The 24,890-nt window shown below is 38.4% G+C and overlaps 1 protein-coding gene and 1 long non-coding RNA gene across 6 annotated transcripts in view; one reads left to right on the plus strand and one right to left on the minus strand.

The window, feature by feature from the left end:
- The window catches only part of CHN1 (chimerin 1), a 217,828-nt gene that overhangs the window by 8,203 nt on the left and 184,735 nt on the right, over positions 1 to 24,890 (plus strand). The window lies entirely within an intron of this gene.
- LOC145543561 (uncharacterized) lies at positions 21 to 11,037 on the minus strand. The gene is made up of 3 exons (XR_014080867.1): positions 10,254 to 11,037; positions 5,397 to 5,695; positions 21 to 216 (listed from the first exon to the last, which is right to left on the minus strand). It is a non-coding gene; the product is annotated as an uncharacterized LOC145543561 (long non-coding RNA).

Consider the following 24,890-nt stretch of genomic DNA (forward strand, 5'->3'; position numbering starts at 1 on the left):
ATATCAGCAGATTTTCTCCATTTGTTTATTTCACAAGTCTGTCAACCCACTTGAAAAAGTGGTTCTGCAATATTTCTGCTTGTATGTGTGGTTAAATACTTGCCACAGGCCACTGTAGACTTTGTCTGAGAATGCTTGAGACCTGGTTCAGTGAGATATGGTGACGACCACATAGACTTCTGATAGTGCTGGACGCTTGGTACTTTCTAGTATGCTCTGAAAATGTAAAAAAAAAAAAAAAAAACCCCAGAAAACAGAACACTGGCCAACAGGCAATGCTTACTTCTCCTTTGGGAGGTCATCCAGAATATAATCAGATCTAGTCTCAGTCCTCATGGCACTTAAAAGTATCAAGAAGTGTAAACTCAATGGCTGGCACATAGTAGGTGCTCAGTCCAAATTTATTGAGTGACTAAATGAATGAACGAAGAACAAACATTTAATAATGGACTGTTACTCTATACACTTACCTGTGAACAACCTTGCGTGCATGCACAGTCATGTCTGACTCTTTGCAGCCCCATGAACTGTGGCTCACTGGGCTCCTCTGTCCATGAGATTCTTCAGGCAAGAATACCAGGGTGAGTTGCCATTTCTCCTTCATTGATCTTTCTGACCCAGTGATTGAACCCGTGTCTCTTGTGTCTCCTGCATTGGCAGGTGGATTCTTTACCACTGAGCCACTCGAGAGCCTTGACTCGGTTTAAACATTTATCCTTTTTCCTCCTTTATTATTTTGGGTTATTCATATTATATTAGACTCCATAACTGGAAGCTCAGACCTGCTTTTTAGAAATTTATTACCCTAACAGTTTACTTCTCTACCTGAAATCCTTCAGTGAGCCCTCATCACCATCAAGTCCAAATTCCCTACCTGTTTGGCTTTGTCTCTCATCCCCTCCTCAGAGGTTATGTTTCAGGGATACTGAACAACTTGGAAGTTTCCAGAAGGGATTGTACCCAGTGTGGCTTTGGCATCATTTTGCAAGCCTTTCTTTGCCTTACTCCCTTCTACACATCTTGCAAAACTCATCTTGCATAGTCATCTCTGTTAAGAGGTCTTTATGAGTTAGTAACGGTTTACCTGGTGGCTCAGATGGTAAAGAATCTGCCTGCAATGCAGGAGACTGAGGTTTGATTCCTGGATTGGGAAGATCCCCTGAAGAAGGGAATGGCTACCCATTCCAGCAGTCTTGCTTGGAGAATTCCATGGACAGAACAGCCTGGCAGGCCACATTCCATGGGGTCACAAAAAGTCAGACACGACTGAGTGATCATCACAGCACCTTTTCTGCACAGGTAGTGCTGTATGCCCATCTGCCCTGGCGCTTATCATGTGGTGATATAATGGTTAGTTTATATTCCCCTGTATAACCCATTCGGAGAAGACATATGGCACCCCACTCCAGTACTCTTGCCTGGAAAATCCCATGGATGTTAGATGAAGTTCTCTAATGGGAAAGCTGTGGATTTCTTCTGTCTTTAACAACCGCTACATGGTTGAGGGCTTCCCCCATAGCTCAGTTGGTAAAGAATCCACCTGCAATGCAGGAGACCCCAGTTCGATTCCTGAATTGGGAAGATCCACTGGAGAAGGGATAGGCTACCCACTCCAGTATCCTTGGGCTTCCCTTGTGGCTCAGCTGGTAAAGAATCCGCCTGCAGTGTGGGAGATCTGGGTTTGATCCCTGGGATGGGAAGATCCCCTGGAGAAGGGAAAGGCTACCCACTCCAGTATTCTGGCCTGGAGAATTCCATGGACTGTTTAGTCCATGGGGTCATAGAGAGTTGGACACGACTGAGCAATTTTCACTTGGACTTTCACCATGGTTGATGTATCCTGACTACTTAATAGCTCAGCAAGAAATGTTTGAATGCATGTTCGGTGTTACAGTAGTCTACTGTATTTCTTATATTTGGAAATTAATTTTCAGGCCCAAATCTATATGCTATACACCCTCTATTTTTCATATTTTTTTTGTTCATTTGTTATTTTTTTAAAAATTAAGTAAATAGTTATACCATCCCTTGATTCCACACTCTTAATATGGAATCCCCAACTGGAAGCTCACAAAGGCTTGAATAAAATAGAAATCTCTCTAGGAGCAGATTCTTTGAGGTTTAACTATAGTATTACTAACCACCAGCAGATGTTTCTAAATTATTTGGTGTAATTAGATAACAAATTCCACTTCATTAAACTATTGTTCATTTTCATTTCAATAGTACAAAAGAATTGCACATAATTTAGCTTGGTTTGTTCATGTTTTACCCTCACAGTAGGGAACATAATCAAATTGAATTGGAATTGAATTGGAATTCAATATGAAAATGGCTAACAACCTTTTAGAAGTCTGAAGATAAAAATAGTATTATCTTTTTCTCATAATCATAAATTTGTGTGCTACAGGAACATTCTTATTAGTTTTGGTACATTTATTAGAAGAGCAGATATAAACAACAGTTTCAGCATTCATATTTTTAAGTAGAAAGATTTAAAAGAAAACTTTTGTTTATTACTTATTAATACCTCTCATTGTCCAAGAAAGAATTTGAGGTGGTTTCCAAAAGAAGACAATGCAAGGGGATTGGAAATAATAAGCGTGGGAATTCCTTTTTCTCTTGTCTTATATCAGTTTCTTCCTCTCGGCTGAATCCTGGGTGGTTTCCTCCTGATGACAGCCGTGCTTTCCTGTTCATGTGAGAAAGCCTTTCCTTGACGTTGGAACCCTCGCATCGCAAGCAGTCCTGAGTTTTTAGAGGCCCTCTTCTTACCAGAGATTTATTGAAACGGCATTTGATGTGCCCCACCTCTTCTTTCTGCACAACTGCTCTTTCACTCTCCTCTATACCCTCTCTTCCCAGCCACCATATTTTATCATAATTGATTATAAGGCATTTGTGAATGTCATTCATTCTCTAGTGAAAAAAGATTGACAACTGTGAAAGGAAAAACTTTTCTGACACTTAAAACAGCAAGGAAGACTTTCATCAAGACTATTGCAGTGGGTGTCAAGACTATGACGATAGGCAAGAGAGATGAGGCTTAACTCTGAATAAGAGAACAAGTCTGGTTTTTTTTTTTTTGTTTGTTTGTTTTTTTAACAAGTCTGGTTTTATAAGTCAAGGAGCAGGTTGATGGGGGGTGATCAGTGGATGGAAAATTACTAAGAGGAAACAAGGGTAGGGGGAGTGCCTGTTAAACTGACCTAACAGGATTCTTGCTGAGGGCAGGCCAGGTGGTTTGATATCAAGAGTGAGGGGTAAGGAATTTGATTAAGATATCAGGAGGGATTGGATATCAAGGGTGGGGGATTCTTTCTAAAGTGACTTAGAATTCTTGCTTAAACTGGGCAGTGCAGGCCTGACAAGGATGGGGGTCAAGGTTGAGCCCTTAAGAAATGGGCTTAGAGGAGCCTGACTAAAGTTTGGTCAAGAAGAGCCACCTGTCACAACTACCACCTTACATTCTGCTTCCATTTGGAAGTGCTTTATCATTTCGTAGCCAGTAAACAGTGGCTTCTCCTTAGTCCTCATGTTTGATCTTTGCACTGTTTGCTGTTTTTGATTGCTTCTGTTTTCTTTAAATGTTTATTCTCATCTTTCAAGCATTGTATTCTCCAGCTATTGTTTTCTTGTCTTTCACTGTTCCTCAGCTCGCTCTCATTTGCTCCCGTCACTGCTTTTCAAGAATGGACCTTCATTTCTCACTTGGGAGTGTCTAGGCTTCAACAGAGCCCGTGGGTGGGTGATTCCCAATTCTCCATCTCCAACTCTGCTCTTCCGTGCCCTCCAAATATCTTGTCAGGATTTCCTGTAGTTAATTCCAACTCCATACATTCCCAGCCCCAAATCCTTAGCTTTTGTCTTTCCACCCTCTCTTCCTCGTCTCTAGTGCATGTTAGCTGCTAACTCTCTCAGTTTGATCTTTGCAGTAGCCTCTGATCTATTCCTTTCTCTATATTCAGCTCTCTCAGTACTACAGTTCATGCTCTCCACCTCCTGCCACCCATTCAGAAGAAATCCCTTCATCTTCTGAACTCTTAATCATTTTATCCATGAATCTCCTGTGACATTTGACAGTGTGTTTCTTGCACAGTAGTTATGTATCTTTATCACATCTTTTCTAGGCTGATGGTTTCTGTAAGGGAAGAATCATTCTCATTTTTGTACTCCTTACCATGCTTGGCACATTGCTTCACACGCAGTGGGTACTCAGAAAAATATTTAAGTGAATAAAAGAGTTCTTAAACCACAGTACTTATGTAGTTTAACAATATCCAGGGTAGAAACATAAAGCAGTTTATGAGTTTTTTCTATAACTTTATAATACTTTATTGTAAGCATATTTCAGAATCGCTCATATATTTTTGTTATCTGATGGTCTTATTTTCAGTCTTTAAAGGAAGAAATATTTATATTTCTGCAGTACTGAATATGATTGTTTGCTTTTGTTAGCATGACTTTTCCCAGAAGTTTTTGATGAAATTCTGGTCAAATTTATACTGCTTTATATTCTGTAAAAATCATCTTAATCCTGGAGAAGGGGCACTAAACAGTAGTTTCTGCAAACACAGGGCTGGTTAATCTAGGTTGACTTACTGGTCCTTTAATGTTGCATTGTGTCCATATTCACCTGAAAACAGAAATGTCCTTGTGGAGAGACCATTCTCAAGTAAGAGAAATGATGAGTTGTCCTAGTTTCATATGTGTTCTCTGCTCTTTAAGACTTTCTCAAGCCATTAACGAGGAGATGGTAAAGAGCCTTACTTTGTTCAGGTTCCTTTTCAGACCTTGGTGCTTTAGCCAAGTTCATAGGATGTTTGCATATTGGTCTGCCATTTAAAAACTGGCTTATTAAGTGTTTCTAAAATTGCTGAATAGAAGTCACTAAGCAGTTGACCCAAAAGCTCATGCTACTGATTGTTTTTCAGAATGTGCTGAAACCCAGAAAGAAAGGTGAAGTCAGTGGTTTATAGGAGATTTTATATATTGACAATAATACTTCATTTAGTTGTGAAATTTGTTTATGAAATTGATTTTGCCACTCTTATCAGTTGTTTTTAGTGATCCTTCATATGTAAGTCTTCAGATGACATTTGTTAATGCTCTCAGATTTTAGAAGTGCTCATTATATATGTATGCAAAATATATTGTTAAAGATGAGAGCCATAAAAGCAAAATTCATGCGTTTTTTTCTACTCATAATATTTAAAAGTGAATCAGAGACTTTTAAGTTCTGTAATCTGAATAATAAATGATTCTCAACTTGTCAGTTCACTCTTTCAGTTGAACTTAAAAGGATAAAGAACAAGAAAAAAGAACAAGATGGATTAGTAATACGGTAATAAAAATAAAGGAAGAAACAGAGGTTGCTGTACAGTAGGGAGACTTACCAAGTACTTAGAGGCAGAGGCCTGTCATCTCGAATTTTCCAGACAGATGGCTCTGTAGTTCTCTAGAGAGACGCGAGCCTTTCTTGTGCCGCTCTCTGCCCCCACCTGCTGTTCTTCGGTGTCTCCAGACGGGGGAGCTCTTGCTCTCTTTTTCCCTCAGTCTTGCACACAGCTTGGGGAAGGGTGAGAGGAAGGACCAGTGATTGCCCGGGTGAGACCTCCAGCTCCAGGTGCCTTTTGGCTTCACTCCTCTAATCACAACTTTTCTCCTTTCATCTTATTCAAGTATCACAATTGACCTGAGGGAAAACAGACATTTGAAAACTTAAAAATGATTTTTTGAAGTAATTTTCACGTCATCAAAAGTTATTAATAAGTCTCTACAGAAAATATCCAATGTTTTCAGATCCTGTAATAAGCTATTTTCTGTTACCTGAAGAAGAAGGAACATTATTGTACGATATGTGTGTTAGTGTTGGATAATTTGCAAGAGATCTGTCCCAAGTAGTTTTTTTTTTATTAGTAAGGTTACATTTAAAATAAATGGGTACTTTTTTTTTCCAACAAGAAATGAGAGCGCTTTTACAATGCAAACTACAACTTTTTTTCTTTTTTAAAAGTTTTTTGAAAAAAATTTTTTTGGGGGGGGTGACTTTTTTTCAGTTCTTAAAAAGTTTTTTTTAATTGGAAAATTGCTTTACACCAATGTTTCTGCCATACAACAATGCAAACCAGTCATAATTATATATATTCCCTGTCCCTCTAAGCCTTCCTCCCCTCCCCCCATCCCACCCCTCTGGGCCATCACAGAGCTCCAGACTGGGCTCCCTGTGTTATATAGCAACTTCCTACTAACTGTTTTACATGTGATAGGTATATATTGGACCATGCTGTATGGTGTGTGAGATATTATTTCCTTACCCAGGGGTAGAACTCATGCCCACTGCATTGGAAGGGGAGTCTTAGCCATTGGACTGCTAGGGAAGTCCCAAACTACTACTCTTTGATGAAATAAAATTTAAAAATATTTTTATTTTATACTGAAGTATAGTAGATAAACAATGTTGTGTTCTAGGTGTACAGAAAAGTGAGTCACATGTACATACACATGTATTTATTTTTTTTCAAATCCTTACCTGTTTTTCAAATTCTTTTCCCCAGTTTTGTGTGTGCTCAGTTGTGTCTGACTCTTTGTGAGCCCAGGGACTATAGCCCTCCAGGCTCCTCTGTCCATGGAATTTTCCAGGCAGGAACACTGGAGCGGGTTGCCATTTCCTACTCCAGGGGGATCTTCCCGACCAAGGGATCAGACCCATGTCTCTTGCATCTCCTGTATGGGCAAGCGGATTCTGTGCCACTGTACCACCTGGGAAGGCACTGTGTTGTAAATAGTCATTCATAGAACTCTAATAAGAAAGAGTTTTGGTGGGTATAAAATTCTTAATTGTGGTGGGCCAAAGAAAATATATTTTGGGGTTGGTGGTGAGGCAACTCTAGGCCACTTTGTAAGTTTACAGTGTTAATATTTCATCTTTAATGTATGGAAAAAACTATATGGTTTCTAAGTCTAAAAATAATCATATGAACGTGACTCTGGGGCATTTTCCTTCCCATTAGTCTTTTGGTTTTTTTTTTTTTTCCCCCGTGTACTTTGTACCTTAACTCCAAGTTAAGCTTGTAAACTGGTGCATGTGAGACACACGCACACACACACACTGAATCTACACACACACACACACACTGAATCTATGGATGTATCTATTTATTCCCCTAAACTTTAGAATTCTTGTTAACTTTCTCGATATTTTTATGAACAAAGAGCCTCTGTTTTGCAAGGTACTATCCTAAAACTTTGTTGGCTGCATTACAAAATTAGAATTATTCTAACTTCTCCACTGACTAAAATGCTTTTAAAATTCCTTTGGTATGTAAAAGTCTCAACCTTCATTATTGCATAATATATTAATATCTTTCCAGCCTAGCTCCTGAGGATGTTAAGATCCAACGTAATGGTTTGACTATAAATAACTACAAGTGCTTTATAAGAAAGATCTTAACCTCAAATTCACAAATGTATTTCATTACAATTACTGGTATTTTGACCCTGGAAAATTAGTCTTTAGCAAATACTTTGACTTAAAGTAACATTTTGAATATTGAAAACATTTTTAATATTGTATTGAATATTTAGAATGATTTGCTTCTGTAGCTGTACTGATGAATAAAGTGAGAATATTTCTTAAGGCGTCCACAAGATGGCGCTTGCCAACCTGTTTCCTCAGGTTTTCCTTAGGTTAAAGAAATTTGGCAGCAATTTAAGAAGGGACATCTAAATATTTATGTATTTTGAATGCTGGAGTTCAGATTTCCAGAAAGCTTGACTCCTGAAAATTGATGAACCTCAATTTAACATTTTCCAAAATGCTCATTTCAAATATAGGAACTAAGAGTTTTTGCTAAAGAGTTTAAGGTTCTTTTGAAAACACCCTAGGATCTGTATAATACAAAAGGCTGCCTCCATTCACTCCATTTGCCTGTATTTTTATTCACACTTATTTTTTAAAAAATACATGATTCTTAATATGTGATTTATGACACATTAGTGTCTATGCAGAGTTTCTAGATGTCTTAAACTGTTGATATCTATAAGGACCTGGCTGGCCGTTAGTAATTATTCTAGAATAATTGTTCTGTTTTCTATTTAAAAACAGGAAAGTTGTAATTGGAATATAGTTTAGAATTTCTACTTATAAGTGAGATATAGTAAGTGGAGCAATGAAGAGCAAGAGGAATCTACCCAATTGTAATATGAATTGCAGTCGACTTCATTTTTACTCCTGTGCCTTTTGTATGTTCTGTTTTACATCCTTACTGTTTACATTAACGTGTTAGGGAAGGGAATTATATTGAAATTATGTTGACGTTGGTAAGGCAAGTTTTATATTTATTGTTTTGTGAAATCAGGTGCATAATTTCAATGAAAAGAGCTATATTTATAAAAGACTGAGACAAGAAAGTATATCCAGTGAAATTTAGAGCAAATTAGGTTTAGGTCTTCTAGCAGTCCACTGGTCTGATCCTTAGCCTCGTCATAAAAGTGGTCAGTAGAATCAAAAGAGTCAAAGGCGTATCATGAAATAAAAACAGAAAAAGGATTTTCTGTTGAAAATTGTCAAACTTGGAAAATCTTAATTGAAGCTTTTAAACAGATATTTTAGATGGTTAGGAAACTAGTCATTTTTTACCATTCAAATGAAGGTTTGTGAAGAAAGAGTCTTTTTTATGTAGAGAAAGAATCACTAAGGATTTCTTTTTTAAAACAATTATCATATGTGCCGGCTGCTAAGCTTGCATAATGAGTGTGTTCCGTGGGTAGGCTGCACATTCCTTTGTCAGCTTGCCCTTTCCTGTATCAAGGCTTTAGTGTTTGGTTTCAGGTTGCCATCATTTACGTGACACTGTTTTGCACAGGATCTCATTTAAAAACTGAGTATATAACACCGTCTCTTTAAAGTCCAGTAATTTTCATTGAATTTATGTAAACATTGAATTTAAGCTAAATTAGTTTAAACTGAGGAACTTCCTGAGACACATCGGTCAGAGAAATGTAATGTGGGAACTGATGTAAGAGATGTACACACAGCACACAGGGCTGATTCATCTATTGGCATCTTTGAATACTGTGATCTTAAGATTTTATGTTTAAAGTGCTTTGATTGTTTTTTTCATTAATGAAGTGAAGATGTGATTTCATGTGTGCCTATTTCCAGTTTTTTTTCCTAGAATTGAATTCTAAAGAACCTCTGAAAATGGAAAAAAAAAAATCAAGCAATAAAAAATTTCTCTTTTACTCTGTCTTTAAATTCATAGTCCATATTTGAGACCAACTGAAAATTGTTCAAATTGAAATGTGTTCTTTGTGGGTCTTTCCCATCACATCTTTAGGAGTTGTAGACATGGATGTAATTGTCAAGGAAAGGATCTGTCTTTTCAGTTGGTTGATTGACTTGTGTTTTGTTTTGTTTTCTGATTGCATGAATTCTGAAGCTTTATCCAGATTTAGATATATTTTATTCATTTCTTCTTCTAATCTCTGACAGTGGCCTGTTTAAGTTTGAGATTTTTGGCCCTGAGATTTTTCTGGCCCGTGACAAACACCGTTTCAGATAATTATTTTGCACCCTCTTATCCAGTTCTACTTGATTAGTAGAACTATTGACATTATACTAATAGCAGTGGGACTGTAAGGAGCAATATTTATTCCTTAAGGATCTTTTTTTCCATTTTAAAGTGTCATATAATACGTATACACCTAATATATATACACAGAAAAATATACAATAATCACATCTAAGTAAAATACACAAAAATAGTAACAGGTGGACGTCATAAGCTTGATGAATTATTACAAAATGAACATACTCATGTAATGACTATGTGGGTCAGGAAATAGACATTGTCAACATCCTAGATAGTCTCCTTCGGAACCCTTCCCACCTCTGGCCCCTCCTGTCTCTCCAAAGTTTATCACTGTTCCAATGGCTAACACTGTAAATTTAATTTTGCCTTGTTTAGATAGCATTTTTTTCTTTGTGGTGGTGATGATGAAATGCTCTTTTACACCAAAGTCTTTACAGTCCAGTTCAACCAGGTAAAATGCTTTTGAATCTCATAGATGGGGAAGGAATTGTATATGCGGAGAAACACTGTATTTTAAAATATATTTTGAATTGTGAAAGTGGACATGGTATTTCCTGGTATGTAACTATCCATTTTAAATTACTGAAAGGCGTTAACGACAGGTGAAGGTAGTGCTATTGCCTGCAGAAAAAGGGACCTACAGCAACACAGCCTCACCTGGTGTTTTCCACACTTGGAATCAGAGGCAGAGAAGAGATGGGCGGGGTTAGGGGTTGCTGGGGAGTGTTTGTGAGTCATAATCTGATAGAACTATGAGCATGGCGTTTCTTTGAACTAAATGTTGTCTCTTTAAAATCAGGGTGAATTTCGATATTTTGACTTTTTAATGTTATTTCATATCATCAGTAAATGTTGTTATTATTTTCCTTCCTTTGTTGTTGTTCAGTTGCTTAGTTGTGTCCGATTCTTTGTGACCCCATGGACTGCAGCACGCCAGGCTTCCCTGTCCTTCACCATCTCCCAGAGCTTGCTGAAACTCATGTCCATTGAGTTGGATATGCCATCCAACCATCTTGTCCTCTGTTGTCCCCTTCTCCTCCTGCCTTCTATCTTTCCCAGCATCAGGGTCTTTTCCAGTGAGTTGGCTCTTCTCATCAGATGGCCAAAGTATTGGAGCTTCAGCATCGGTCCTTCCAGTGAATATTCCGGACTGATTCCCTTTAGGATGGACTGGTTTGATCTCCTTGCTGTCCAAGGGACTCTCAAGAGTCTCTCCAGCACCACAGTTCAAGAGCATCAGTTTTTCGGCATTCACCATTCCTTATGGTCCAACTCTCACATCCGTATATGACCACTGGAAAAACCATAGCTTTGACTATACAGGCCTTTGTTGGCGAAGTAATGTCTCTGCTTTTTACTTTTGAATATACCGTCTAGATTTGTCATAGCTTTTCTTCCAAGAAGCAGATACCTTAATTTCATGGCTGTACTCACCAAGCTCAGTGATTTTGGAGCCCAAGAAAATGAAGTCTGTCACTGTTTCCATTATTTCCTCATCTGTTTGCCATGAAGTGATGGGACTGGATGCCATGACCTTAGTTTTTTGAATGTTTTTTGAGTTTCAAGCCAGCTTTTTCACTCTCCTCTTTCACCTTCATCAGAGGCTCTTTAGTTCCTCTTTGCTTTCTGCCATAAGGGTGGTGTCATCTTAGTTAATGGACAGATGCTAATGAACTGGCTGTCACATTTGGAATTGTCACTGCATTGAATTGAGGAGTGTTTGGACTCATATATAAATTTGTTAACACAAATGGGAAGAAATTTTTATTTTTATTGCTTTGTGAGATATGTTTAGGCAGTCATAGGAGGGATGCTGAATAGCCTGGGCAGTATTTTTGTACTTAGCGGGAGTTTCAGTAGGTGTGACCTTGCCGAGAAGTTAAATTGCTTTGTCATATGAAAATGTTTGTTAAAGAGGTGTTTTCCGTGACAAAAAGATACTATTCCTGTGAATGATACACTGGCTTCTGAAGTGCTTGATGTCCTTGATGCTGAGAATCTTCATGTAATTTTACCTGTCATCTTCCAGTCTCTTGGATGTATGCCTGTGGAAGTTTTTAGTTTACCTCATAACTTCTGTCTTATCATCAAACACTTTGCAAAATGACATGTCTACTTAGATGTTATTATTATAAATATATGAGTGAAGACCAAATTATCAGAATTCTTATCCACCTTGACGTTAAAGAGCCAAATTAGTTTTTTCAGTCAGTTGCTTATAGAGATCTTAGAGTACATTCAAGATAGCGTTTGATGGTGACACCTTTCTCCAGTTGAGTTCTTCCTCCTGCCAGAGCTGTATTAGCCTATGTCCAAGGGACAAAATTTGGCCACATTTCACGTCCAAGGTGACCTGTATGGAAGTAGTAAGCAGTTTTCAATTTTAAAATTAGTTTCACGTTGAGCTGCTTCCCTTACTGTTCCCACCTAAGATGTATCTTCTGTTTAGTTGCAAAATATATTTTGGGGCTTTTCTTTCAAAATTTACTTAATTACAAATACCTGGAAGAGTGATTCATTTCGTTGCAGATATTTCTTGTATAAAAAACATAAAGGCTTAGGTTCATTTGCTAGTTCACAATAGTTTACCCATTAAAAAAATCGTTATTTTAATATATCATGTGCTTTTTGGATGATGACCGCTAACTATTACTGATTCATTAGTTGTGGTTGGAAAAAAACAGCATCCTAATCATCTCTAAGGTTAGGAAACCTATTCCTCATGTGAATTCCTTTTTAAAAAATCATTTGTATTTTCCAGTGTACTTTAAGCTTAATTAGTCAACCTGTTTCTTTTTAACCAGTGATGCATGGTCCCATTTGAAAACAGTTTTAAAATCATAATAAATAAAGACTGTAACATTTCACATGCAAACAACAACAGGACTTCAGAAGTTTTTATGTTATGGAGACTTATAATGTCAGAGAAATAGAACTAAATGTAGTGCTTACTGGAGAAGGCAATGGCACCCCGCTGCAGTACTCTTGCCTGGAAAATCCCATGGACGGAGGAGCCTGGTAGGCTACAGTCCATGGGGTCGCTAAGAGTCGGAGACGACTGAGCGACTTCACTTTCACTTTTCCCTTTCATGCACTGGAGAAGGAAATGGCAACCCACTCCAGTATTCTTGCCTGGAGAATCTTAGGGACGGCGGAGCCTGGTGGGCTGCTGTCTATGGGGTCGCACAGAGTCGGACACGACTGAAGTGCCTTAGCAGAAGCAGCAGCAGTAGTGCTTACAAACCTTATTAAATGCAATTGCAGCAGGAAATTTAACTGATATGTACGAAGTGGGGCTTTTTTTTTTTTGCATATCAAGTAAATAAGAAAACCAACCATTCATTCATTCCTAAGGTGAAACCTTCTATTTCCTTCTAAATCTTGGTGTTGGATATTTCCCTCTTCTTGGTGAAATGATGATAGCAGAAGTTGTGTTGGTCAGTGTTACTAGCCTGTCTTTCTCAGAACATTAGTTTTATTAAGTTCACTTAGACTTGACAGTAAGAATAATCCCCTAATAACATAAAAGTGCCATCAGTTCCAGTTTGTTTTATTTTTGTATAAAAGCATTTCTACTCTAAGTACTTTCATAACTTCTATGTTCCCCGGGGAAAAGCATGAATCAGATGGTAATGCAAAAATCTCAGAATTTTAAATCTTGGCATACAGTTGCTGTGAAAAGATGTACCATGTTAAATTAATCCTGTGTGTATCCTAAATGTTGCTTTGTACCCGCTTGGGCTACAGGTAACCAGAGCCTGCCACTAGACAGATTTCCTGGGTCGAATGTAGGAAAAAAGGAATGGAGGACTGAGATTCTGGCTTGAGTGATATTAAGTTGATCTCACCACCTTTTAACATGAATACTTAGTTTATAATCCACAATATCTCCTATTGCTCTTGAGTATTTTAGTGAATGAAATAACTACTGTGTGTATCAAGAATAAGTTATTATGGTTTATAATAATACCTCTTTTTCTACATCACTTAATAATTTTGTTTCTTTCATTGTGACTCCACTGAATCCTCTGTGAAACGTACTGTGGGTGTTCGTAAAATTTAGTACATGGCAAAGTCTGGGCTTGAAATTGGCTTTCCTGGTATCCATTAGCAACTCTATTCTAGCATTTCTCATACAGCTTTATGATTTTTTAAACTGTCTTTCTTTAGACGTAAACGATGGAATTCTCAAATACAGGGACAGTGTCTTACTCCTATTTATTTCTATAAAATATAGACCAAGGTCCCATCAGTAGTTGATACTTGATACATGTTTGGTGGGTGAATGGATAGTTGGAATTTTATCTGATGGTAATATAAATTTTCATCTCTGGAGTCACTGAAGTTTACATACCATTTGATTTCCAGGGTATTTTGAGAACATTTTATTGTTGTCGGTCCAATTCAGTTGCTCAGTCGTGTCCGACTCTTTGCGACCCCGTGAATCGCAGTACACCAGCCCTCCCTGTCCATCACCAACTCCTGGAGTTTACCCAGACTCATGTCCATCGAGTCAGTGATGCCATCCAACCATCTCATCCTCTGTTGTCCCCTTCTCCTCCTGCCCCCAATCCTTCCTAGCATCAGGGTCTTTTCCAATGAGTCAGCTCTTCACATGAGGTGGCCAAAGTATTGGAGTTCAGCTTCAACATCAGTCCTTCCAATGAACAACCAGGACTGATCTCCTTTAGGATGGACTGGTTGGATCTCCTTGCAGTCCAAGGGACTCTCAAGAGTCTTCTCCAACACCACAGTTCAAAAGCATCAATTCTTCAGTGCTCAGCTTTCCTTATAGTCCAACTCTCACATCTCCACATGACTACTGGAAAAACCATAGCCTTGACTAGATGGACCTTTGTTGGCAGAGTAATGTCTCTGCCTTTTAATATGCTATCTAGGTTGGTCATAACTTTCCTTCCAAGGAGTAAGTGTCATTTAATTTCATGGCTGCAATCACCATCTACAGTGATTTTGGAGCCCCAAAAAATAAAGTCTGACACTGTTTCCACTGTTTCCCTATCTATTTCCCTTGAAGTGATGAGACCAGATGCCATGATCTTAGTTTTCTCAATGTTGAGCTTTAAGCCAACTTTTTCATTCTCCTCTCTCACTTTCATCAAGAGGCTTTTTAGTTCCTCTTCACTTTCTGCCATAAGGGTGGTGTCATCTGCATATCTGAGGTTATTGATATTTCTCCCAGCAATCTTGATTCCAGCTTGTGCTTCCTCCAGCCCAGCATTTCTCGTGATGTACTCTGCATAGAGATTAAATAAGCAGGGTGACAATATACAGCCTTGACGTACTCCTTTTCCTATTTGGAATCAGTCTGTTGTTCTATGTCCAGTTGTAACTGTTGCTTCCTGACCTGCATACAGGTTTCTCAAGAGGCAGGTCAGATGGTCTGGTATTCCCATCTCTTTCAGAATTTTCCACAGTTTATTGTGATCCACACAGTCAAAGGCTTTGGCATAGTCAATAAAACAGAAATAGATGTTTTTCTGGAACTGTTGCTTTTTTGATGATCCAATGGATGTTGGCAATTTGATCTCTGGTTCCTCTGCCTTTTCTAAAACCAGCTTGAACATCTGGAAGTTCATGGTTCACGTATTGCTGAAGCCTGGCTTGGAGAATTTTGAGCATTACTTTACTAGCATGAGTGCAATTGTGTGGTAGTTTGAGCATTCTTTGTCATTGCCTTTCTTTGGGATTGGAATGAAAACTAACCTTTTCCAGTCCTGTGGCCACTGCTGAGTTTTCCAGATTTGCTGGCATATTGAGTGCAGCACTTTCACAGCATCATCTTGGAGGATTTGAAATAGCTCAACTGGAATTCCATCACCTCCCCTAGCTTTGTTCGTAGTGATGCTTTCTAAGGCCCACTTGACTTCGCATTCCAAGATGTCTGGCTCTAGGTGAGTGATCACACCATCGTGATTATCTGGGTCATGAAGATCTTTTTTATACAGTTCTTCTGTGTATTCTTGCCACCTCTTCTTAATATCTTCTGCTTCTGTTAGGTCCATACCATTTCTGTCCTCTATCGAGCCCATGTTTGCATGAAATATTCCCTTGGTATCTCTAATTTTCTTGAAGAGACCTCTAGTCTGTCCCATTCTGTTGTTTTCCTCTATTTCTTTGCATTGATCACTGAGGAAGGCTTTCTTATCTCTCCTTGCTATTCTTTGGAACTCAGCATTCAGATGGGAATATCTTTCCTTTTCTCCTTTGCTTTTTGCTTCTCTTCTTTTCCCAGCTATTTGTAAGGCTTCCTCAGACAGCCATTTTGCTTTTTTTCATTCCTTTTCCATGGGGATGGTCTTGATCCCTGTCTCCTGTACAATGTCACGAACCTCCATCCATAGTTCATGAGGCACTCTATCAGATCTCATCCCTTAAGTCTATTTCTCACTTCCACTGTATAATCATAAGGGATTTGATTTAGGTCATACCTGAATGGTCTGGTGGTTTTCCCTACTTTCTTCAATTTAAGTCTGAATTTGGCAATAAAGACTTCATGATCTGAGCCACAGTCAGCTCCCGGTCTTGTTTTTGCTGACTTTATAGAGCTTCTCTGTCTTTGGCTGCAAGAATATAATCAATCTGATTTCGGTGTTTACCATCTGGTGATGTCCACATGTAGTCTTCTCTTGTGTTGTTGGAAGAGGGTGTTTGCTATGACCAGTGCGTTCTCTTGGCAAAACTCTATTAGCCTTTGCCCTGCTTCGTTCTGTACTCCAAGGCCAAATTTGCCTGTTACTCCAGGTGTTTCTTGACTTCCTACTTTTGCATTCCATTCCCATATAATGAAAAGGACATCTTTTTTGGGTGTTATTGTTGTAGCCAGGCTATAAGGATAGGAGATAGTATGCTGTGAATAGTTTCAAATTATATCATTAACTACATTTCCAACTAGCTAGAATTTATTTGAGATGTATTTGAAATCTAGGCTCTTTATTGCATTTTGACAAATATAGTACAAGAAGAAGAACCAGAATGATAATGATAAAATGGCACTGATTAGAGATGTATTCGAAGCTTGGAATTACCATTTACAAAATGGATATGTGTCTTAATGGGATGCAGTGGGAAGTATGAATCATCACCTATGTTCAGTTCAGTTCAGTCACTCAGTTGTGTCCGACTCTTTGCGATCCCATGGACTGCAGCATGCCATGCTTCGCTGTCCATCCCCAGCTCCCAGAGCTTGCTCAAACTCATGTCCATCAAGTTGGTGATGCTATCCAAATATCTCATCCTCTGTCGTCCTCTTCTTCTCCTGCCTTCAATTTTTCCCAGCATCGGGGTCTTTTCCAGTGAGTCAGTTCTTCACATCAGGTGGCTGAAGTACTGGAGTTTCAGCTTCAGCATCGGTCCTTCCAATGAATCTTCAGGAGTGATTTCCTTTAGGATTGACTGGTTTGATCTCCTTGCAGTCCAAGGGACTGTCAAAAGTCTTCTCCAACACCACAGTTCAAAAGCATCAATTCTTCGGTGCTCAGCTTTTTTTATAGTCCAACTCTCACATCTATACATAACTACTGGGAAAACCACAGCTTTGACTCGACAGACCTTTGTTTTTCTTTATATCCTTTGGTTTTGTTATTGCATTGTTCAAAGCATTAAAACTGAGCAGGACCTTGCTGGGCCCTCCTGGGTACCAAAGCCCCTCTTTGTTCCCCATTTCTTACTTGTAGAAAAAGACTTTAGTCTCCTAGGCCTTCCCAGAGTTCCAAAGAACAGACCAAAGCAGTTACTAATTAGAGAAGTGATGGAATGCAGAAACAAAGGAAAAGCAGAGTCCCAGTTCCTTCTCATAGGATATACACAACAATGTGACACATAGCTTTGAGTTGTTCTGCAGAATTTGAGACTCCCACCCAGGTGGAGGATGGTGACTACTTGCTGACCACAAGCCCTGGAACCCATACTAACTGGATGGGTTGATGATTGCAGTTCTATAAACATCATCTTGTAACCTCACCACCAGCCAGTCAGAAGAAAGTCCACAAACTGCAACCCTCATCCCAAATATTGCCTTCTAAAAAAACCTTCTCTGAAAGCCATTGGGGAGTTTAGGCCTTTAGAGCACTAGCTGCCTGTTCTCCTTGATTGGTCCCCTGCAATACATGCTATACTTTCCTTCACCACAACCCAGTGTGGGTAGACTGGCTTTTGCCTGTGGCAGGTGAGTGGACCCAAGTTTGGTGAGGTAACAGTATTGCATCATCTTTCAAGAAAGTATAAAAGAAGCTTGGTGACACTATCTTTGTGGTGTGTTTTGTTAAAATTTCATTGTGCACATTTCACTGAACACAGTCAAAAGTTTAGAATTTTTATTTTCAGCTTATAATGGCAAAAGTATTTCAAAATGTTTTGACAGAGGACAGCTTATCACAGTTATTAGATAAATCCGATAAATAAAAGCACTCTAGATTCAAATGATGATTGTTAAACTTATCGTACAGAAGAAATCTCAGTATAAATGACTCAATGATGATAGCCAAGGTCCAGGGTCAGAGAGCTGGCTTACCATCTTTTTTTATTAGTGAAGTATTACTGAAAGCCATGCCCATTATTTACATATTGTTGATGGCTACTTTTCCACTATAATGACACAGTTAACTAGTTGAGAGAGAGTTGACTTGGCTTGTAAAGCCAAACATACTGACTCCATACAGAAAAACTTTGCCAACCAATGGGTTAGGTAAATTTTTTTAACTTTTAAAGTTGACAATGAGCAATATGTGTCTAAAGGAGAAAACGGAAGAATGTATTTAAATTCAGTTAGTCATTCGATAGGAAGGATTTCGTTGCATCATATTTTGAAGCAAGAATATGGACCATCCCATTTTGCTAATTTAAAAATAATCGACATTATTTTTTCATCTTTCATGATATTTTTGAACCAGAGTATGCCTGATACAGTTCTTAAGTGGACAGATACCTAAGGCAGGTGTGTTTATAAAAGTGACAGGAAGGAAATAAGTGATGTAGAAGTGAACAAATTTATTAGCTTGGCCATTTTAATTAGTTTCTGTAAACCTAAATAGGAAAATGTTTTGCAGTCATGCAGCAAAGAAGATGGCTCTCTTCTCTTTGACAAAATGTTTGAGCTGTCCAGGTTTTCAAAAGTGTTATCTTTTGAATATGCAAGTGCAAGAGGAAAAACCAGAAATAATAATCTAGGACATTAACAAAATGCTTCTGAAATGTGAAATCTTTATTGCACTTTGACAGTGTAAGTGCAAGAAGAACCAGAGCTGTGGTAAGCTATAATCCATTAGACACGAAACCTGGAATCGGTACTTACAAAGTGGGTATGTCACAGGTTCATTCGTGCACAACAGTTGGTGAGCAGTTGGCTGCATTGAAAGAATGCTGCCTATTTTGTCCATATTATTTTCAAAAGAGAAAAAAATGGAATAAAATTTGGGCTTGAATGTTTAAATGTTTATTAAACTTCCAATATGTTGTTTTTCTACCATCCTTTTATTCTTATGTCTATAAATTTTTCATATAATGACTTATATGTAGAAAAGTAAAGTTTCATGGACCTAGATAGTAAAGTGTTGACTTTTTTTCTGGCTCACAGAGTGTTAATTTCTTTTATGTGATAATGATATTGTGGTTAGGTAGAAGAATTTTTTTGTTTTTAAGAGATACATGCTGTGAAGTTTTGAGATCCTTGCAGCTTACTCTGAAGTTGCTTTGGGGGAGATATATATAGAGAGAAGAGGGAGAAGGAGTTAACGGAGGGGCAGAATGTTTAACAATTAGTCAATTTAAATGAAAGATCCAGTAGTGTTCCCATACCATTCTTTCAGCTTTTTTGTAGGTTTGGATATTTTCAAAGTAAAAAAAAAATAGAGGAAATAAATCACAGAAATGAAAATTTGGCTCCCAAAGAGATGGAAAAACGGACCATTTCCCCCTCAATAGGCTTTCCTTTTAGTGGGGACACTTGAATTTATACTATAAATACATATTCTTAAATTATTAGTTTAGCTTGCTTCTGACTGTATCAGCATTTTACTGCTGAGCAATAGAGGAATATAATGGTGAATTTAATAACATGCATTTGCTTACCATCAGGGTTTTTTTTTTAGAACTTAATCGTGCTTTCAGAAAACATTACATTTACCAATAAAATTGAGAAAGTATTTTTGTTATGTATGAGGTGAGTTTGTTTTAATAGTTAACCCCAGTGGGCAATCCAGCTTGTGTCCGTATGTTCTGTGTCATTTTTATCATTTCTTATGGCCTGTTTACATAGAAAACCAAGAACATTTTCTCTAAAATTACAGGCATATGTTTTGTATGAGAACTCAAGTTTCCTGAAATTGTTTCCAATCCCATTCGGTCACTCAGTCACGTCCAACTCTTTGAGACCACATGGACTGCAGCATGCCAGTGTCCATCACCAACTCCTGGAGCTTGCTCAAACTCATGTCGATTGAGTCAGTGATGCCATCCAACCATCTCATCCTCTGTCGTCCCCTTCTTCTCCTGCCTTCAATCTTTCTCAGCATCAGGGTCCTTTCCAATAAGTCAGTTCTTCGCATCAGGTGGCCAAAGTATTGGAGCTTGAGCATCAGTCCTTCCAATGAATCTTTAGGACTGATTGCCTTTAGAATTGACTGGTTGGATCTCCTTGCAGTCCAAGGGACTCGCAAGAGTCTTCTCCAACACCACAGTTCAAAAGCATCAATTCTTCAGTGCTCAGCTTTCCTTATGGTCCAACTCTCACATCTCTACATGACTACTGGAAAAACCATAGCTTTGACTAGATGAACCTTTGTTGGCAAAGTAATGTCTCTGCTTTTTAGTATGCTGTCTAGGTTTGTCATAGCTTTTCTTCCAAGGAGCAATCCTTTTAATTTCATGGCTGCAGTCACCATCTACAGTGATTTTGGAGCCCAAGAAAATAAAGTCTGTCACTGTTTCCCTTGTTTTCTCATCTATTTGCCATGAAGTGATGGGACCAGATGCCATGATCTAGTCTGTTGAATGTTGAGTTTTAAGCCAACTTTTTGACTCTTCCTCTTTCTCCTTCATCAAGAAGCTATTTAGTTCCTCTTCTCTTTCTTCCATAAGAGTGGTGTCATCTGCGTATCTGAGGTTATTGATATTTCTCCTGGCAATCTTGATTCAAGCTTGTGCTTCATCCAGTCTGGCATTTCACATTATGTTTACTTCCCATATATATATATATATATATATATATATAATATACATCAAAGAAGCCAGTCTCATGTATGTGTAGGTATTAATGATATGAGTGAGATGTATATTACTTTACCTCTATTTTTGGCCTTTCATGGTTGCTGGGAAATCATTTACTACTAGCATATTTGCATTGATTTTCCAGAGTATGCTAAATATTTAAAAATTTATGAGAAGACAGAGATTGATTTGTCACTTGTGAACTGTAAAAATTCATTTATTTTTGTTATGATATAAGAATTTAAAGTCTGGTTAGAGATAAGATAAGTAATTACAGACTGATAAAGGCACATGAAAATGTTTTCCATTGCTGTCATATCTCTGTGTAGATGCTGGTTTGAATCTGATAAGTCTTTTCTCATTTTCCAGTGACAATGACCTTTTGTTCTCTAATTCCTAGTATTCAGCATCCTTGAGGGCATTCTAACAATGTTAGTGCAGTAAAGCATGCAGACAGTACTTTAAACAAAATGCTTGTTCACAGCTGCATGACATAAATCACTCAGTCTGCTTTTTGAATAACATGGTATTTCTTACTAGAAAGTGCATCCAGACTGGAGTTAAACAAAGGAAAACTCTATTTAGATATCTTAAATAAACTGTTCATCTCCTTTTTCATTTTGGTAGAACTGTTGGACTGTAACGTTTCATGTCTGAAGTATGTTGGACATTAACACAGCATTCTTTCTGAGTTCTGAAGTATAATTGGGGAAAAAAAGAACTGATGTCTTTTAAATTAGGACATTTTGGAACATTCTTTAAAGTAGGGTAGTTTGAGAGACTTCTAGGTATTAGCATGCTAGTCCTCACTTCCCAGTAGAGCTGGTCGGACTTCTTTAAGCTCTAGCTGTTTTCATGGAAGAAATCTCTTGTACTGTTTTTAACTCATATTTCTTCTTAAGGTTTTAACCAGTACCTATTTTCCCACTGTTCCCTGTCTCACGCTTGATGTTTTATATATATATGTATGTATGTATATTCATATATGTGTACAATTGTTGGATATGCCATATATTGTTTTATATATATGCTATCTCCATATAATTGTCATATGCATGAGGGCTGAAATCTTATCAGATAAATGTTGACTGAAATCGAATTACACAGCTTTGACTACATCAAATAGTCCCTTTTATTAAACTGTTTGCCGTTATTTCTACAGAAAATGCTTAGTAGTGTGGGAAATGCTCAGTGCGGAATGACAAAAAAAAGGATGTTACTCTGTTATGTCTTAGATTATGGCATATAACTTGTTCTGAAGAATGTCTTTAAGATGTCTTACTAGCGATATCTATATTTCTTTCCCTGGAAATTTCTTTAATATCAGGTACCTAAGAAATCAAGTTAAAACTTCTTTGCTAATAATAATAATGACTAATTTATCCAGTTGACTTGCCCAAGGTGACTCACAGTTAGTAAGTGCTACTAGAGGCAGGTTTCCAAACCCCCAGAGCCCACACTTGTAACAACTACCTTGCACTGCCAAACCTGGTAGCAAAGAGTGGGGCAGGTCCTCACAGTCAGTCCTGAAACTCACGCCGGCCTGGCACACAGTGTATCATTCATCCTCTTCCTAAGAACCCAGTGGTAAAGACTGGGGCATCCTTGTTCTTTAGCTGGTTTGATATGTTTATAAAGACATATCCCGGAACATTGTTTCTGTCATTAAATTTTTTGACCTTGTTGGATGTATTGTCAGCCTCTGCTCCAGGTTTTTGGCCTTCTTAAGAAATTTGTGTTCTGTGATTGGCTCTGAGTGGCCCAAGTTGGTGTATTACTGTCATGCAAGAGGGCTTCCCTTGTGGCTCAGTTGGTAAAGAAGCTGCTTGCAATGCAGGAGACTTGAGTTCGCTCCCTGGGTTGGGAAGATTCCTTGGAGGAGCGAATGGCTACCCACTCCAGTATTCTGGCCTGGAGAATTCCATGGACTATGGTGCATGGGGTCGCAAAGAGTCAGACGTGACTGACTGACTTTCACTTTTTCACTTTCACTGTCATGCAATAAGACTGCAGAACACTGAGGAATCTAAAGCACAAAGAAATGTGTTTCATATACATGTTTTATGTTTTATAATCTAGCAAAATGTTAAGTCACCGTAGTTGCATATGCCACGTGTCAGAGCATGGGCTGTGGTGGAAAGGAGGCATGGTGATTGGCCGATAGCCCTCTCAGCTCTGGAAAATACCAGTGAGCGTAATCATCCTCACCTAGAATTCTCTTTCTGAAACTTAGATTTTTGTTGATAACATTGATGACCCCATGTAGAAGAATTTGTGGTTGAGGATCTGAAAGGTTCCAGGCAAAAATAGTGTTAGGGTAATTCTGGTCACTAGTGAAGCTATGAAATGCCTTCATAATTTTCTTTTTATATTCACTGATATAAAAAGAAAACAAGATGAGAAAGAGAATGTCAGTTATCATTTATCATTCCTTGTATACTAGATCTTTTCAGAATCTCCCTCATTCAAAGTTTTGAGGCTATACTTATAAATTCATTGTTTCCATTACTGCAGATGTTATACATATCAAGAGGTTATATTTTCCATTTCTGGCCTTCTATATGCATAGCTGAGTGAGAGTATTTTTCTGATAGGGTTATACAGCCTAATTCCTGACAGTCTCGGCACTGAACACATTACATGTAGGTGAACCACTCTAGCCTGACATTTGGCCTCCCTCTCAATAGAGTGAGAATGGTTCCGAGATCTCACTTTACTTCCTGCACTCTTAACTTCCAGTATTTGTCTGAATGGTGCTTTGCTAAAACCAGGCTTACTGCTTTGCCACCCACTTCATCTCCTTCCTCCCTCCCTACCCAGTCAGTGAATCATGGTTTAAATATTACAAGATGTAGAAGCTTCAAGACTGTGGAACATATATCTGCATATTCTACCAGGAATTTTTAGCTTAGGACAATTTGAAGTTGGAAAGGAATTACTGTTCTTGACCTTACAGGACTGCTTTGTAAAATGCAGACATTAAATGCCCTTCTTGTCACTAATCCAGTCAGAATGATGAAGCTTCAGGATATCACCCTACGGTGGGCAGCAGAGGAGGCACTTCTTGAGGTGGGTAGTTTTTAGTGAGGTGGAAGCTCTCTTTGGACATGGGAACCACAGAGTATCTGAAACTTACAGTCATTGGAGTTACTGAAAGTTATAGTCAAGCTTGAGATACAAGGAGATCAACCACAGAAGACTTCAACAGCATCATGAATGAACCTGACCATAAGGGGATATCAGCTTGTCTGTACCATCCTTGGAAGCTGGTCTCAAAGCTGAATAGACATCTTAGGGGTTTTTGTTGTTGTTTTTTTTTAAAGTAAAGCCTTTCTGTTCTTTTATTTATTTATCTATTTTTTTACTTTACAGTATTGTATTGGTTTTGCCATATGTTGACATGAATCTGCCATGGGTGTACATGTGTTCCCCATCCAGAACCCCCCTCTCACCTCCCTCCCCATCCCATCCCTCTGGGTCATCCCAGTGCACCAGCCCTGAGCACCCTGTATTATGCATCGAACCTGGACTGGTGCTTTGTTTCACATATGATAATTTACATGCTTCATTGCCATTCTCCCATATCATCCCACCCTCGCCCTCTCCTATAGAGTCCAAAAGACTGTTCTATGCATCTGTGTCTCCTTTGTTGTCTCGCATACAGGGTTATCGTTACCGTCTTTCTAAATTCCATATATATGCGTTAGTATACAGTATTGGTGTTTTTCGTTCTGGCTTACTTCACTCTGTATAATAGGCTCCAGTTTCATCCACCTCATTAGAACTGATTCGAATGTATTCTTTTTAATGGCTGAGTAATATTCCATTGTGCATATGTATCACAGCTTCCTTATCCATTTGTCTGCTGATGGACATCTAGGTCGCTTCCATGTCCTGGCTATTATAAACAGTGCTGCGATGAACATTGGGGTACATGTGTCTCTTTCAGTTCTGGTTTCCTCAGTGTGTATGGCCAGCAGAGGGATTGCTGGGTCTTATGGGAGTTCTATTTCCAGTCTTTTAAGGAATCGCCACACTGTTCTCCATAGTGGCTGTACTAGTTTGCATTCC

This window comes from Giraffa tippelskirchi, chromosome 3 (assembly GCF_054371585.1).
Source record: "Giraffa tippelskirchi isolate mGirTip1 chromosome 3, T2T-mGirTip1v1.2.pri, whole genome shotgun sequence".
In the NCBI taxonomy this organism is placed as follows: domain Eukaryota; kingdom Metazoa; phylum Chordata; class Mammalia; order Artiodactyla; family Giraffidae; genus Giraffa; species Giraffa tippelskirchi.